General features: G+C 49.4%; 1 protein-coding gene across 2 annotated transcripts in view; it reads left to right on the forward strand.

Annotated features, from left to right (window-relative positions):
* Positions 1-17764, forward strand: part of nat8l (N-acetyltransferase 8-like) — a 218042-nt gene that overhangs the window by 55892 nt on the left and 144386 nt on the right. The window lies entirely within an intron of this gene.

Here is a 17764-nt window from a genome sequence, read left to right on the forward strand (position 1 = left end):
AGCGAGTGTTTGGGATCCGGAATGTTCTGTCTGAGAGTGAGACAGACAGATTCACACAGCGATTGGTTAGGATCCGCAATGTTCTGTCTGAGAGTGAGAGAGACAGATTCACACAGCGAGTGGTTAAGATCTGGAATGTTCTGTCTGAGAGTGAGAGAGACAGATTCACACAGCGAGTGGTTACGGTCCGGAATGTTCTGTTTGAGAGTGAGAGAGACAGATTCACACAGCGAGTGGTTAGGATCCGGAATGTTCTGTCTGAGAGTGTGGTGGAGACAGATTCACACAGCGAGTGGTTAAGATCCGGAATGTTCTGTCTGAGAGTGAGAGAGACAGATTCACACAGTGAGTGGTTAGGATCTGGAATGTTCGGTCTGAGAGTGAGAGAGACAGATCCACACAGCGAGTGGTTAGGATCCGGAATGTTCTGTCTGAGAGTGAGAGAGACAGATTCTCACAGCGAGTGGTTAGGATCCGAAATGTTCTGTCTGAGAGTGTGGTGGAGGCAGATTCACACAGCGAGTGGTTAGGATCCGGAATGTTCTGTCTGAGAGTGAGAGAGACAGATTCACACAGCGAGTGGTTAGGATCCGGAATGTTCTGTCTGAGAGTGAGAGAGACAGATTCACACAGCGAGTGGTTAGGATCCGGAATGTTCTGTCTGAGACGGTGTTGGAGACAGATTCACACAGCGAGTGGTTAGGATCCGGAATGTTCTGTCTGAGAGTGAGAGAGACAGATTCTCACAGCGAGTGGTAGGATCCGGAATGTTCTGTCTGAGAGTGAGAGAGACAGATTCACACAGCGAGTGGTTAGGATCCAGAATGTTCTGTCTGAGAGTGAGAGAGACAGATTCTCACAGCGAGTGTTTAGGATCCGGAATGTTCTGTCTGAGAGTGTGGTGGAGACAGATTCACACAGCGAGTGGTTAGGATCCGGAATGTTCTTCTGAGAGTGAGAGGGACAGATTCACACAGCGAGTGGTTAGGATCCGGAATGTTCTGTCCGAGAGTGAGAGAGACAGATTCACACAGCGAGTGGTTAGGATCCGGAATGTTCTGTCTGAGAGTGTGGTGGAGACAGATTCACACAGCGAGTGGTTAGGATCCGGAATGTCCAGTCTGAGAGTGAGAGAGACAGATTCACGCAGCGAGTGGTTAGGATCCGGAATGTTCTGTCTGAGAGTGAGAGAGACAGATTCACACAGCGAGTGGTTAGGATCCGGAATGTTCTGTCTGAGAGTGAGAGAGACAGATTCACACAGCGAGTGGTTAGGATCCGGAATGTTCTGTCTGGAGTGAGAGAGACAGATTCACACAGCGAGTGTTTAGGATCCGGAATGTTCTGTCTGAGAGTGTAGTGGAGACAGATTCACACAGCGAGTGGTTAGGATCCGGAATGTTCTGTCTGAGAGTGAGAGAGACAGATTCACGCAGCGAGTGGTTAGGATCCGGAATGTTCTGTCGGAGAGTGACAGAGACAGATGCACACGGCGAGTGGTTGGGATCCGGAATGTTCTGTCTGAGAGTGTGGTGGAGATAGATTCACACAGCGAGTGGTTAGGATCCGGAATGTTCTGTCTGAGAGTGAGAGAGACAGATTCACGCAGCGAGTGGTTAGGATCCGGAATGTTCTGTCTGAGAGTGTGTTGGAGACAGATTTACACAGCGAGTGGTTAGGATCCGGAATGTTCTGTCTGAGAGTGAGAGAGACAGATTCTCACAGCGAGTGGTTAGGATCCGGAATGTTCTGTCTGTGAGTGAGAGAGACAGATTCACACAGCGAGTGGTTAGGATGTGGAATGTTCTGTCTGAGAGTGAGAGAGACAGATTCACACAGCGAGTGGTTAGGATCCGGAATGTTCTGTCTGAGAGGGTGTTGGAGACAGAATCACACAGCGAGTGGTTAGGATCCGGAATGTTCTGTCTGAGAGTGAGAGAGACAGATTCTCACAGAGAGTGGTAGGATCCGGAATGTTCTGTCTGAGAGTGAGAGAGACTGATTCACACAGCGAGTGGTTAGGATCCAGAATGTTCTGTCTGAGAGTGAGAGAGACAGATTCTCACAGCGAGTGTTTAGGATCCGGAATGTTCTGTCTGAGAGTGTGGTGGAGACAGATTCACACAGCGAGTGGTTAGGATCCGGAATGTTCTTCTGAGAGTGAGAGGGACAGATTCACACAGCGAGTGGTTAGGATCCGGAATGTTCTGTCCGAGAGTGAGAGAGACAGATTCACACAACGAGTGGTTAGGATACGGAATGCTCTGTCTGAGAGTGAGAGAGGCAGATTCACACAGCGAGTGGTTAGGAACCGGAATGCTCTGTCTGAGAGTGAGAGAGACAGATTCACACAGCGAGACGTTAGGATCCGGTATGTTCTGTCTGAGAGTGAGAGAGACAGATTCACACAGCGAGTGGTTTAGATCCGGAATGTTCTGTCTGAGAGTGTGGTGGAGACAGATTCACACAGCGAGTGGTTAGGATCCGGAATGTCCAGTCTGAGAGTGAGAGAGACAGATTCACGCAGCGAGTGGTTAGGATCCGGAATGTTCTGTCTGAGAGTGAGAGTGACAGATTCACACAGCGAGTGGTTAGGATCCGGAATGTTCTGTCTGAGAGTGAGAGAGACAGATTCACGCAGCGAGTGGTTAGGATCCGGAATGTTCTGTCGGAGAGTGACAGAGACAGATGCACACGGCGAGTGGTTGGGATCCGGAATGTTCTGTCTGAGAGTGTGGTGGAGATAGATTCACACAGCGAGTAGTTAGGATCCGGAATGTTCTGTCTGAGAGTGAGAGAGACAGATTCACACAGCGAGTGGTTAAGATCCGGAATGTTCTGTCTGAGAGTGAGAGAGACAGATTCACACAGCGAGTGGTTAGGATCCGGAATGTTCTGTCTGAGAGTGAGAGAGACAGATTCTCACAGCGAGTGGTTAGGATTCGAAATGTTCTGTCTGAGAGTGAGAGAGACAGATTCACAGAGCGAGTGGTGAGGATCCGGAATGTTCTGTCTGAGAGTGTGTTGGAGACAGATTCACACAGCGAGTGGTTAAGATCCGGAATGTTCTGTCTGAGAGTGAGAGAGACAGATTCACACAGTGAGTGGTTAGGATCCGGAATGTTCTGTCTGAGAGTGAGAGAGACAGATTCACACAGCGAGTTGTTAGGATCCGGAATATTCTGTCTGAGAGTGAGAGAGACAGATTCACACATCGATTGGTTAGGATCCGGAATGTGCTGTCTGAGAGTGAGAGAGACAGATTCACACAGCGAGTGGCTGGGATCCGGAATGTTCTGTCTGAGAGTGTAGTGGAGACAGATTCACACAGCGAGTGGTTAGGATCCGGAATGTTCGGTCTGAGAGTGAGAGCGACAGATTCACACAGCGAGTGGTTAGGATCCGGAATGTTCTGTCTGGCAGTTAGAGAGACAGATTCACGCAGCGAGGGGTTAGGATCTGGAATATTCTGTCTGAGAGTGAGAGAGACAGATTCACACAGCGAGTGGTTAGGATCCGGAATGTTCGGTCTGAGAGTGTAGTGGAGACAGATTCACACAGCGAGTGGTTAGGATCCGGAATGTTCGGTCTGAGAGTGTAGTGGAGAGAGATTCACACAGCGAGTGGTTAGGATCCGGAATGTTCTGTCTGAGAGTGAGAGCGACAGATTCACACAGCGAGTGGTTAGGATCCGGAATGTTCTGTCTGAGAGTGAGAGAGACAGATTCACACAGCGAGTGGTTAGGATCCGGAATGTTCTGTCTGAGAGTGAGAGAGACAGATTCACACAGCGAGTGATTAGGATCCGGAATGTTCTGTCTGAGAGTGAGAGAGACAGATTCACACAGCGAGTGGTTAGGATCCGGAATGTTTTGTCTGAGAGTGAGAGAGACAGATCCACACAGCGAGTGGTTAGGATCCGGAATGTTCTGTCTGAGAGTGAGAGAGACAGATTCACACAGCGAGTAATTCGGATCCGGAATATTCTGCCTGAGAGTGCGGTGGAGACAGATTCACACAGCGAGTGGTTAGGATCTGGAATGTTCTGTCTGAGAGTGTGGTTCAGACAGATTCACACAGCGTGTGGTTAGGATCCGGAATGTTCTGTCTGAGAGTGTGAGAGACAGATTCACACAGCGAGTGGTTAGGATCCGGAATGTTCTGTCTCAGAGTGGGGTGGAGACAGATTCACACAACGAGTGGTTAGGATCCGGAATGTTCTGTCTGAGAGTGTGGAGGAGATAGATTCACACAGCGAGTGGTTAGGATCCGGAATGTTCTGTCTGAGAGTGTGGTGGAGACAGATTCACACAGCGAGTGGTTAGGATCTGGAATGTACTGTCTGAGAGTGAGAGAGACAGATTCACACAGTGAGTGGTTAGGATCCGGAATGTTCGGTCTGAGAGTGAGAGAGACAGATCCACACAGCGAGTGGTTAGGATCCGGAATGTTCTGTCTGAGAGTGAGAGAGACAGACTCTCACAGCGAGTGGTTCGGATCCGAAATGTTCTGTCTGAGAGTGTGGTGGAGGCAGATTCACACAGCGAGTGGTTAGGATCCGGAATGTTCTGTCTGAGAGTGAGAGAGACAGATTCACACAGCGAGTGGTTAGGATCCGGAATGTTCTGTCTGAGAGTGAGAGAGACAGATTCACACAGCGAGTGGTTAGGATCCGGAATGTTCTGTCTGAGAGGGTGTTGGAGACAGATTCACACAGCGAGTGGTTAGGATCCGGAATGTTCTGTCTGAGAGTGAGAGAGACAGATTCTCACAGCGAGTGGTAGGATCCGGAATGTTCTGTCTGAGAGTGAGAGAGACAGATTCACACAGCGAGTGGTTAGGATCCAGAATGTTCTGTCTGAGAGTGAGAGAGACAGATTCTCACAGCGAGTGTTTAGGATCCGGAATGTTCTGTCTGAGAGTGTGGTGGAGACAGATTCACACAGCGAGTGGTTAGGATCCGGAATGTTCTTCTGAGAGTGAGAGGGACAGATTCACACAGCGAGTGGTTAGGATCCGGAATGTTCTGTCTGAGAGTGAGAGAGACATATTCACACAGCGAGTGGTTAGGATACGGAATGTTCTGTCTGAGAGTGAGAGAGGCAGATTCACACAGCGAGTGGTTAGGAACCGGAATGCTCTGTCTGAGAGTGAGAGAGACAGATTCACACAGCGAGTGGTTAGGATCCGGAATGTTCTGTCTGAGAGTGAGAGACACAGATTCACACAGCGAGTGGTTAGGATCCGGAATGTTCTGTCTGAGAGTGAGAGAGACAGATTCACACAGCGAGTGGTTTAGATCCGGAATGTTCTGTCTGAGAGTGTGGTGGAGACAGATTCACACAGCGAGTGGTTAGGATCCGGAATGTCCAGTCTGAGAGTGAGAGAGACAGATTCACGCAGCGAGTGGTTAGGATCCGGAATGTTCTGTCTGAGAGTGAGAGTGACAGATTCACACAGCGAGTGGTTAGGATCCGGAATGTTCTGTCTGAGAGTGAGAGAGACAGATTCACGCAGCGAGTGGTTAGGATCCGGAATGTTCTGTCGGAGAGTGACAGAGACAGATGCACACGGCGAGTGGTTGGGATCCGGAATGTTCTGTCTGAGAGTGTGGTGGAGATAGATTCACACAGCGAGTGGTTAGGATCCGGAATGTTCTGTCTGAGAGTGAGAGAGACAGATTCACACAGCGAGTGGTTAAGATCCGGAATGTTCTGTCTGAGAGTGAGAGAGACAGATTCACACAGCGAGTGGTTAGGATCCGGAATGTTCTGTCTGAGAGTGAGAGAGACAGATTCTCACAGCGAGTGGTTAGGATTCGAAATGTTCTGTCTGAGAGTGAGAGAGACAGATTCACAGAGCGAGTGGTGAGGATCCGGAATGTTCTGTCTGAGAGTGTGTTGGAGACAGATTCACACAGCGAGTGGTTAAGATCCGGAATGTTCTGTCTGAGAGTGAGAGAGACAGATTCACACAGTGAGTGGTTAGGATCCGGAATGTTCTGTCTGAGAGTGAGAGAGACAGATTCACACGGCGAGTGGTTAGGATCCGGAATGTTCTGTCTGAGAGTGAGAGAGACAGATTCACACAGCGAGTTGTTAGGATCCGGAATGTTCGGTCTGAGAGTGAGAGAGACAGATTCACACAGAGAGCGGTTAGGATCCGGAATGTTCTGTCTGAGAGTGTAGTGGAGAGAGATTCACACAGCGAGTGGTTAGGATCCGGAATGTTCTGTCTGAGAGTGAGAGCGACAGATTCACATAGCGAGTGGTTAGGATCCGGAATGTTCTGTCTGGCAGTTAGAGAGACAGATTCACGCAGCGAGGGGTTAGGATCTGGAATATTCTGTCTGAGAGTGAGAGAGACAGATTCACACATCGATTGGTTAGGATCCGGAATGTGCTGTCTGAGAGTGTAGTGGAGACAGATTCACACAGCGAGTGGTTAGGATCCGGAATGTTCGGTCTGAGAGTGTAGTGGAGAGAGATTCACACAGCGAGTGGTTAGGATCCGGAATGTTCTGTCTGAGAGTGAGAGCGACAGATTCACACAGCGAGTGGTTAGGATCCGGAATGTTCTGTCTGAGAGTGAGAGAGACAGATTCACACAGCGAGTGGTTAGGATCCGGAATGTTCTGTCTGAGAGTGAGAGAGACAGATTCACACAGCGAGTGGTTAGGATCCGGAATGTTCTGTCTGAGAGTGAGAGAGACAGATTCACACAGCGAGTGGTTAGGATCCGGAATGTTTTGTCTGAGAGTGAGAGAGACAGATCCACACAGCGAGTGGTTAGGATCCGGAATGTTCTGTCTGAGAGTGAGAGAGACAGATTCACACAGCGAGTAATTCGGATCCGGAATATTCTGCCTGAGAGTGCGGTGGAGACAGATTCACACAGCGAGTGGTTAGGATCTGGAATGTTCTGTCTGAGAGTGTGGTTCAGACAGATTCACACAGCGTGTGGTTAGGATCCGGAATGTTCTGTCTGAGAGTGTGAGAGACAGATTCACACAGCGAGTGGTTAGGATCCGGAATGTTCTGTCTCAGAGTGGGGTGGAGACAGATTCACACAACGAGTGGTTAGGATCCGGAATGTTCTGTCTGAGAGTGTGGAGGAGATAGATTCACACAGCGAGTGGTTAGGATCCGGAATGTTCTGTCTGAGAGTGTGGTGGAGACAGATTCACACAGCGAGTGGTTAGGATCTGGAATGTACTGTCTGAGAGTGAGAGAGACAGATTCACACAGTGAGTGGTTAGGATCCGGAATGTTCGGTCTGAGAGTGAGAGAGACAGATCCACACAGCGAGTGGTTAGGATCCGGAATGTTCTGTCTGAGAGTGAGAGAGACAGACTCTCACAGCGAGTGGTTCGGATCCGAAATGTTCTGTCTGAGAGTGTGGTGGAGGCAGATTCACACAGCGAGTGGTTAGGATCCGGAATGTTCTGTCTGAGAGTGAGAGAGACAGATTCACACAGCGAGTGGTTAGGATCCGGAATGTTCTGTCTGAGAGTGAGAGAGACAGATTCACACAGCGAGTGGTTAGGATCCGGAATGTTCTGTCTGAGAGGGTGTTGGAGACAGATTCACACAGCGAGTGGTTAGGATCCGGAATGTTCTGTCTGAGAGTGAGAGAGACAGATTCTCACAGCGAGTGGTAGGATCCGGAATGTTCTGTCTGAGAGTGAGAGAGACAGATTCACACAGCGAGTGGTTAGGATCCAGAATGTTCTGTCTGAGAGTGAGAGAGACAGATTCTCACAGCGAGTGTTTAGGATCCGGAATGTTCTGTCTGAGAGTGTGGTGGAGACAGATTCACACAGCGAGTGGTTAGGATCCGGAATGTTCTTCTGAGAGTGAGAGGGACAGATTCACACAGCGAGTGGTTAGGATCCGGAATGTTCTGTCTGAGAGTGAGAGAGACATATTCACACAGCGAGTGGTTAGGATACGGAATGTTCTGTCTGAGAGTGAGAGAGGCAGATTCACACAGCGAGTGGTTAGGAACCGGAATGCTCTGTCTGAGAGGGAGAGAGACAGATTCACACAGCGAGTGGTTAGGATCCGGAATGTTCTGTCTGAGAGTGAGAGACACAGATTCACACAGCGAGTGGTTAGGATCCGGAATGTTCTGTCTGAGAGTGAGAGAGACAGATTCACACAGCGAGTGGTTTAGATCCGGAATGTTCTGTCTGAGAGTGTGGTGGAGACAGATTCACACAGCGAGTGGTTAGGAGCCGGAATGTTCTGTCTGAGAGTGAGAGAGACTGATTCACACAGCGAGTGGTTACGGTCCGGAATGTTCTGTTTGAGAGTGAGAGAGACAGATTCACACAGCGAGTGGTTAGGATCCGGAATGTTCTGCCTGAGAGTGTGGTGGAGACAGATTCACACAGCGAGTGTTTAGGAGCCGGAATGTTCTGTCTGAGAGTGAGAGAGACTGATTCACACAGCGAGTGGTTACGGTCCGGAATGTTCTGTCTGAGAGTGAGAGATACAGATTCACACAGCGAGTGGTTAGGAGCCGGAATGTTCTGTCTGAGAGTGAGAGATACAGATTCACACAGCGAATGGTTAAGATCCGGAATGTTCTGTCTGAGAGTGAGAGAGACAGATTCACACAGCGAGTGGTTAGGATCCGGAATGTTCTGTCTGAGAGTGAGAGAGACAGATTCTCACAGCGAGTGGTTAGGATTCGAAATGTTCTGTCTGAGAGTGAGAGAGACAGATTCACAGAGCGAGTGGTTAGGATCCGGAATGTTCTGTCTGAGAGTGTGTTGGAGACTGATTCACTCAGCGAGTGGTTAAGATCCGGAATGTTCTGTCTGAGAGTGAGAGAGACAGATTCACACAGTGAGTGGTTAGGATCCGGAATGTTCTGTCTGAGAGTGAGAGAGACAGATTCACACGGCGAGTGGTTAGGATCCGGAATGTTCTGTCTGAGAGTGAGAGAGACAGATTCACACAGCGAGTGGTTAGGATCCGGAATGTGCTGTCTGAGAGTGTAGTGGAGACAGATTCACACAGCGAGTGGTTAGGATCCGGAATGTTCGGTCTGAGAGTGTAGTGGAGAGAGATTCACACAGCGAGTGGTTAGGATCCGGAATGTTCTGTCTGAGAGTGAGAGCGACAGATTCACACAGCGAGTGGTTAGGATCCGGAATGTTCTGTCTGAGAGTGAGAGAGACAGATTCACACAGCGAGTGGTTAGGATCCGGAATGTTCTGTCTGAGAGTGAGAGAGACAGATTCACACAGCGAGTGGTTAGGATCCGGAATGTTCTGTCTGAGAGTGAGAGAGACAGATTCACACAGCGAGTGGTTAGGATCCGGAATGCTTTGTCTGAGAGTGAGAGAGACAGATTCACACAGCGAGTAATTCGGATCCGGAATATTCTGCCTGAGAGTGCGGTGGAGACAGATTCACACAGCGAGTGGTTAGGATCTGGAATGTTCTGTCTGAGAGTGTGGTTCAGACAGATTCACACAGCGTGTGGTTAGGATCCGTAATGTTCTGTCTGAGAGTGTGAGAGACAGATTCACACAGCGAGTGGTTAGGATCCGGAATGTTCTGTCTGAGAGTGTGGAGGAGACAGATTCACACAGCGAGTGGTTAGGATCTGGAATGTACTGTCTGAGAGTGAGAGAGACAGATTCACACGGCGAGTGGTTAGGATCCGGAATGTTCTGTCTGAGAGTGAGAGAGACAGATTCACACAACGAGTGGTTAGGATCTGGAATGTTCTGTCTGAGAGTGTAGTGGAGACAGATTCACACAGCGAGTGATTCGGAGCCGGAATATTCTGTCTGTGAGTGTGAGACAGATCCACACATCGAGCGGTTAGGGTCCGGAATGTTCAGTTTGAGAGTGAGAGACAGATTCACACAGCGAGTGGTTAGGATCCGGAATGTTCTGTCTGAGAGTGAGAGAGACAGATTCACACAGCGAGTGGTTAGGGTCCAGAATGTTCTGTCTGAGAGTGTGGCGGAAGCAGATTCACAGAACGAGTGGTTAGGATCCGGAATGTTCTGTCTGAGAGTGAGAGAGACAGATTCTCACAGCAAGTGGTTAGGACCCGGAATGTTCTGTCTGAGAGTGAGAGAGACAGATTCACACAGCGAGTAGTTAGGATCCGGAATGTTCTGTCTGAGAATGTGGTTGAGACAGATTCATACAGCGAGTGGTTAGGATCCGGAATGTTCTGTCTGAGAGTAAGAGAGACAGATTCACAGAGCGAGTAATTAGGATCCGGAATGTTCTGTCAGAGAGTGTGGTGGAGAAGATTCACACAGCGAGTGGTTAGGATCCGGAATGTTCTGTCTGAGAGTGTGGTTGAGACAGATTCACACAGCGAGTGGTTAGGATCCGGAATTTTCTGTCTGAGAGTGAGAGAGACAGATTCACACAGCGAGTGGTTAGGATCCGGAATGTTCTGTCTGAGAGTGTGGTGGAGACAGATTCACACAGCGAGTGATTAGGATCCGGAATGTTCTGTCTGAGAGTGTGGCGGAGTCAGATTCACACAGCGAGTGGTTAGGATCCGGAATGTTCTGTCTGAGAGTGAGAGAGACAGATTCACACAGCGAGTGGTTAGGATCCAGAATATTCTGTCTGAGAGTGAGAGAGACAGATTCACGCAGCGAGTGGTTAGGATCCGGAATGTTCTGTCTGAGAGTGTGGAGGAGGCAGATTCACACAGCGAGTGGTTAGGATCCGGAATGTTCTGTCTGAGAGTGTGGTGGAGGCAGATTTACACAGCGAGTGTTTAGGATCCGGAATGTTCTGTCTGAGAGTGTGGTGGAGACAGATTCACACGAGCGAGTGGTTAGGATCCGGAATGTTCTGTCTCAGAGTCAGAGACAGATTCACACAGCGAGTGGTTAGGATCCGGAATGTACTGTCTGAGAGTGAGAGCGACAGATTCACACAGCGAGTGGTTAGGATCCGGAATGTTCTGTCTGAGAGTGAGAGAGACAGATTCACACAGCGAGTGGTTAGGATCCAGAATGTTCTGTCTGAGAGTGAGAGAGACAGATCCACACAGCGAGTGGTTAGGATCCGGAATGTTCTGTCTGATAATGTGGTTGAAACAGATTCACACAGCGAGTGGTTAGGATCCGGAATTTTCTGTCTGTAAGTGTGACGGAGAGAGATTCAAACAGCGAGTGGTTAGGAGCCGGAATGTTCTGTCTGAGAGTGTGGTGGAGACAGATTCACACAGCGAGTGGTTAGGATCCGGAATGTTCTGTCTGAGAGTGTAGTGGAGACAGATTCACACAGCGAGTGGTTAGGATCTGGAATGTTCTGTCTGAGAGTGAGAGAGACAGATTCACACAGCGAGTGGTTAGGATCCGGAATGGTCTGTCTGAGAGTGAGAGAGACAGATTCACACAGCGAGCGGTTAGGGTCCAGAATGTTCTGTCTGTGAGTGAGAGAGGCAGATTCACACAGCGAGTGGTTAGGGTCCGGAATGTTCTGTCTGAGAGTGTGGCGGAGGCAGATTCACAGAACGAGTGGTTAGGATCCGGAATGTTCTGTCTGAGAGTGAAAGAGACAGATTCACACAGCGAGTGGTTAGGATCCGGAATGTTCTGTCTGAGAATGTGGTTGAGACAGATTCTCACAGCGAGTGGTTATGATCCGGAATGTTCTGCCTGAGAGTGAGAGAGACAGATTCACACAGCGAGTGGTTAGGATCCGGAATGTTCTGTCTGAGAGTGAGAGAGACAGATTCACACTGCGAGTAATTAGGATCCGGAATGTTCTGTCTGAGAGTGAGAGAGACAGATTCACACAGCGAGTGGTTAGGATCTGGAATGTTCTGTCTGAGAGTGAGAGAGACAGATTCACACAGCGAGAGGTTACGATCCGGAATGTTCTGTCTGAGAGTGTGGTGGAGACAGATTCACACAGCGAGTGGTTAGGATCCGGAATTTTCTGTCTGTAAGTGTGACGGAGAGAGATTCAAACAGCGAGTGGTTAGGAGCCGGAATGTTCTGTCTGAGAGTGTGGTGGAGACAGATTCACACAGCGAGTGGTTAGGATCCGGAATGTTCTGTCTGAGAGTGTAGTGGAGACAGATTCACACAGCGAGTGGTTAGGATCTGGAATGTTCTGTCTGAGAGTGAGAGAGACAGATTCACACAGCGAGTGGTTAGGATCCGGAATGGTCTGTCTGAGAGTGAGAGAGACAGATTCACACAGCGAGCGGTTAGGGTCCAGAATGTTCTGTCTGTGAGTGAGAGAGGCAGATTCACACAGCGAGTGGTTATGGTCCGGAATGTTCTCTCTGAGAGTGTGGCGGAGGCAGATTCACAGAACGAGTGGTTAGGATCCGGAATGTTCTGTCTGAGAATGTGGTTGAGACAGATTCTCACAGCGAGTGGTTATGATCCGGAATGTTCTGCCTGAGAGTGAGAGAGACAGATTCACACAGCGAGTGGTTAGGATCCGGAATGTTCTGTCTGAGAGTGAGAGAGACAGATTCACACTGCGAGTAATTAGGATCCGGAATGTTCTGTCTGAGAGTGAGAGAGACAGATTCACACAGCGAGTGGTTAGGATCTGGAATGTTCTGTCTGAGAGTGAGAGAGACAGATTCACACAGCGAGAGGTTACGATCCGGAATGTTCTGTCTGAGAGTGTGGTGGAGACAGATTCACACAGCGAGTGGTTAGGATCCGGAATATTCTGTCTGTGAGTGAGAGAGACGGATTCACACAGCGACTGCTTAGGATCCGGAATGTTCTGTCTGAGTGTGGGGTGGAGACAAATTCACATAGTGAGTTGTTAGTATCCGGAATGTTCTGTCTGAGAGTGAGAGAGACAGATTCACAGAGCGAGTGGTTAGGATCCGGAATGTTCTGTGTGAGAGTGAGAGAGACAGATTCACACAGCGAGTTGTTTGGATCCGGAATGTTCTGTCTGAGAGTGAGAGAGACAGATTCACACAGCGAGTGGTTAGGATCCGGAATGTTCTGTCTGAGAGTGAGAGAGACAGATTCACACAGCGAGTGGTTGGGATCCGGAATGTTCTGTCTGAGAGTGTGGTGGAGGCAGATTCACACAGCGAGTGGTTAGGATCCGGAATGTTCTGTCTGAGAGTGTGGTGGAGACAGATTCACACAGCGAGTGGTTAGGATCCCGAATGTTCTGTCTGAGAGTGAGAGAGACAGATTCACACAGTGAGTGGTTAGGATCCGGAATGTTCTGTCTGAGAATGAGAGAGACAGATTCACACAGCGAGTAATTCGGATCCGGAATCTTCTGTCTGAGAGTGCGGTGGAGACAGATTCACACAGCGAGTGGTTAGGATCTGGAATGTTCTGTCTGAGAGTGTGGTTCAGACAGATTCACACAGCGTGTGGTTAGGATCCGGAATGTTCTGTCTGAGAGTGAGAGAGACAGATTCACACAGCGAGTGGGTAGGTTCCGGAATGTTCTGTCTGAGAGTGTGGTGGAGGCAGATTCACACAGCGAGTGGTTAGGATCCCGAATGTTCTGTCTGAGAGTGAGAGAGACAGATTCGCAAAGCGAGTGGTTAGGATCCGGAATGTTCTGTCTGAGAATGAGAGAGACAGATTCACACAGCGAGTAATTCGGATCCGGAATATTCTGTCTGAGAGTGCGGTGGAGACAGATTCACACAGCGAGTGGTTAGGATCTGGAATGTTCTGTCTGAGAGTGTGGTGGAGACAGATTCACACAGCGAGTGGTTAGGATCCGGAATGTTCTGTCCCAGAGTGGGGAGGAGACAGATTCACACAACGAGTGGTTAGGATCCGGAATGTTCTGTCTGAGAGTGTGGAGGAGATAGATTCACACAGCGAGTGGTTAGGATCCGGAATGTTCTGTCTGAGAGTGAGAGAGACAGATTCACACAGCGAGTGGTTAGGATCTGGAATGTACTGTCTGAGTGTGAGAGAGACAGATTCACACGGCGAGTGGTTAGGATCCGGAATGTTCTGTCTGAGAGTGAGAGAGACAGATTCACACAGCGAGTGGTTTAGATCCGGAATGTTCTGTCTGAGAGTGTGGTGGAGACAGATTCACAAAGCGAGTGGTTCGGAGCCGGAATGTTCTGTCTGAGAGTGAGAGAGACTGATTCACACAGCGAGTGGTTACGGTCCGGAATGTTCTGTCTGAGAGTGAGAGAGACAGATTCACACAGCGAGTGGTTAGGATCCGGAATGTTCTGTTTGAGAGTGAGAGAGACAGATTCACACAGCGAGTGGTTAGGATCCGGAATGTTCTGCCTGAGAGTGTGGTGGAGACAGATTCACACAGCGAGTGGTTAAGATCCGGAATGTTCTGTCTGAGAGTGAGAGAGACAGATTCACACAGCGAGTGGTTAGGATCCGGAATGTTCTGTCTGAGAGTGAGAGAGACAGATTCACACGGCGAGTGGTTAGGATCCGGAATGTTCTGTCTGAGAGTGAAAGAGACAGATTCACACAGCGAGTTGTTAGGATCCGGAATGTTCTGTCTGGCAGTTAGAGAGACAGATTCACGCAGCGAGGGGTTAGGATCTGGAATATTCTGTCTGAGAGTGAGAGAGACAGATTCACACAGCGAGTGGTTAGGATCCGGAATGTTCTGTCTGAGAGTGAGAGAGACAGATTCACACGGCGAGTGGTTAGGATCCGGAATGTGCTGTCTGAGAGTGTAGTGGAGACAGATTCACACAGCGAGTGGTTAGGATCCGGAATGTTCTGTCTGAGAGTGAGAGCGACAGATTCACACAGCGAGTGGTTAGGATCCGGAATGTTCTGTCTGAGAGTGAGAGAGACAGATTCACACAGCGAGTGGTTAGGATCCGGAATGTTCTGTCTGAGAGTGAGAGAGACAGATTCACACAGCGAGTGGTTAGGATCCGGAATGTTCTGTCTGAGAGTGTGGCGGAGACAGATTCACACAGCGAGTGGTTAGGATCCGGAATGTTCTGTCTGAGAGTGAGAGAGACAGATTCACACAGCGAGTGGTTAGGATCCGGAATATTCTGTCTGAGAGTGAGAGAGTCAGATTCACGCAGCGAGTGGTTAGGATCCGGAATGTTCTGTCTGAGAGTGTGGTGGAGGCAGATTCACACAGCGAGTGGTTAGGATCCGGAATGTTCTGTCTGAGAGTGAGAGAGACAGATTCACACAGCGAGTGGTTAGGATACGGAATGTTCTGTCTGAGAGTGAGAGAGGCAGATTCACACAGCGAGTGGTTACGGTCCGGAATGTTCTGTTTGAGAGTGAGAGAGACAGATTCACACAGCGAGTGGTTAGGATCCGGAAAGATCTGCCTGAGAGTGTGGTGGAGACAGATTCACACAGCGAGTGGTTAGGAGCCGGAATGTTCTGTCTGAGAGTGAGAGAGACAGATTCACACAGCGAGTGGTTAAGATCCGGAATGTTCTGTCTGAGAGTGAGAGAGACAGATTCACACAGCGAGTGGTTAGGATCCGGAATGTTCTGTCTGAGAGTGAGAGAGACAGATTCTCACAGCGAGTGGTTAGGATTCGAAATGTTCTGTCTGAGAGTGAGAGAGACAGATTCACTGAGCGAGTGGTTAGGATCCGGAATGTTCTGTCTGAGAGTGTGTTGGAGACAGATTCACACAGCGAGTGGTTAAGATCCGGAATGTTCTGTCTGAGAGTGAGAGAGACAGATTCACACAGTGAGTGGTTAGGATCCGGAATGTTCTGTCTGAGAGTGAGAGAGACAGATTCACACGGCGAGTGGTTAGGATCCGGAATGTTCGGTCTGAGAGTGTAGTGGAGAGAGATTCACACAGCGAGTGGTTAGGATCCGGAATGTTCTGTCTGAGAGTGAGAGCGACAGATTCACACAGCGAGTGGTTAAGATCCGGAATGTTCTGTCTGAGAGTGAGAGAGACAGATTCACACAGCGAGTGGTTAGGATCCGGAATGTTCTGTCTGGCAGTTAGAGAGACAGATTCACACAGCGAGTGGTTAGGATCCGGAATGTTCTGTCTGAGAGTGAGAGAGACAGATTCACACAGCGAGTGGTTAGGATCCGGAATGTTCTGTCTGAGAATGAGAGAGACAGATTCACACAGCGAGTGGTTCGGATCCGGAATGTTCTGTCTGAGAGTGAGAGCGACAGATTCACACAGCGAGTGGTTAGGATCCGGAATGTTCTGTCTGGCAGTTAGAGAGACAGATTCACACAGCGAGTGGTTAGGATCCGGAATGTTCTGTCTGAGAGTGAGAGAGACAGATTCACACAGCGAGTGGTTAGGATCCGGAATGTTCTGTCTGAGAGTGAGAGAGACAGATTCACACAGCGAGTGGTTCGGATCCGGAATGTTCTGTCTGAGAGTGAGAGAGACAGATTCACACAGCGAGTGGTTCGGATCCGGAATGTTCTGTCTGAGAGTGAGAGAGACAGATTCACACAGCGAGTGGTTAGGATCCGGAATGTTTTGTCTGAGAGTGAGAGAGACAGATCCACACAGCGAGTGGTTAGGATCCGGAATGTTCTGTCTGAGAGTGAGAGAGACAGATTCACACAGCGAGTAATTCGGATCCGGAATATTCTGCCTGAGAGTGCGGTGGAGACAGATTCACACAGCGAGTGGTTAGGATCTGGAATGTTCTGTCTGAGAGTGTGGTTCAGACAGATTCACACAGCGTGTGGTTAGGATCCGGAATGTTCTGTCTGAGAGTGTGAGAGACAGATTCACACAGCGAGTGGTTAGGATCCGGAATGTTCTGTCTCAGAGTGGGGTGGAGACAGATTCACACAACGAGTGGTTAGGATCCGGAATGTTCTGTCTGAGAGTGTGGAGGAGATAGATTCACACAGCGAGTGGTTAGGATCCGGAATGTTCTGTCTGAGAGTGTGGTGGAGACAGATTCACACAGCGAGTGGTTAGGATCTGGAATGTACTGTCTGAGAGTGAGAGAGACAGATTCACACAGTGAGTGGTTAGGATCCGGAATGTTCTGTCCGAGAGTGAGAGAGACAGATTCACTCAGCGAGTGGTTAGGATCCGGAATGTTCTGTCTGAGAGTGAGAGAGACAGATTCACACAGCGAGTGGTTAGGATCCGGAATGTTCTGTCTGAGAGGGTGTTGGAGACAGATTCACACAGCGAGTGGTTAGGATCCGGAATGTTCTGTCTGAGAGTGAGAGAGACAGATTCTCACAGCGAGTGGTAGGATCCGGAATGTTCTGTCTGAGAGTGAGAGAGACAGTTTCACACAGCGAGTGGTTAGGATCCAGAATGTTCTGTCTGAGAGTGAGAGAGACAGATTCTCACAGCGAGTGTTTAGGATCCGGAATGTTCTGTCTGAGAGTGTGGTGGAGACAGATTCACACAGCGAGTGGTTAGGATCCGGAATGTTCTTCTGAGAGTGAGAGGGACAGATTCACACAGCGAGTGGTTAGGATCCGGAATGTTCTGTCTGAGAGTGAGAGAGACAGATTCACACAGCGAGTGGTTAGGATACGGAATGTTCTGTCTGAGAGTGAGAGAGGCAGATTCACACAGCGAGTGGTTAGGAACCGGAATGCTCTGTCTGAGAGTGAGAGAGACAGATTCACACAGCGAGTGGTTAGGATCCGGAATGTTCTGTCTGAGAGTGAGAGACACAGATTCACACAGCGAGTGGTTAGGATCCGGAATGTTCTGTCTGAGAGTGAGAGAGACAGATTCACACAGCGAGTGGTTTAGATCCGGAATGTTCTGTCTGAGAGTGTGGTGGAGACAGATTCACACAGCGAGTGGTTAGGAGCCGGAATGTTCTGTCTGAG

This window comes from Scyliorhinus torazame, chromosome 9 (assembly GCF_047496885.1).
Source record: "Scyliorhinus torazame isolate Kashiwa2021f chromosome 9, sScyTor2.1, whole genome shotgun sequence".
Classification (NCBI taxonomy): Eukaryota; Metazoa; Chordata; class Chondrichthyes; order Carcharhiniformes; family Scyliorhinidae; genus Scyliorhinus; species Scyliorhinus torazame.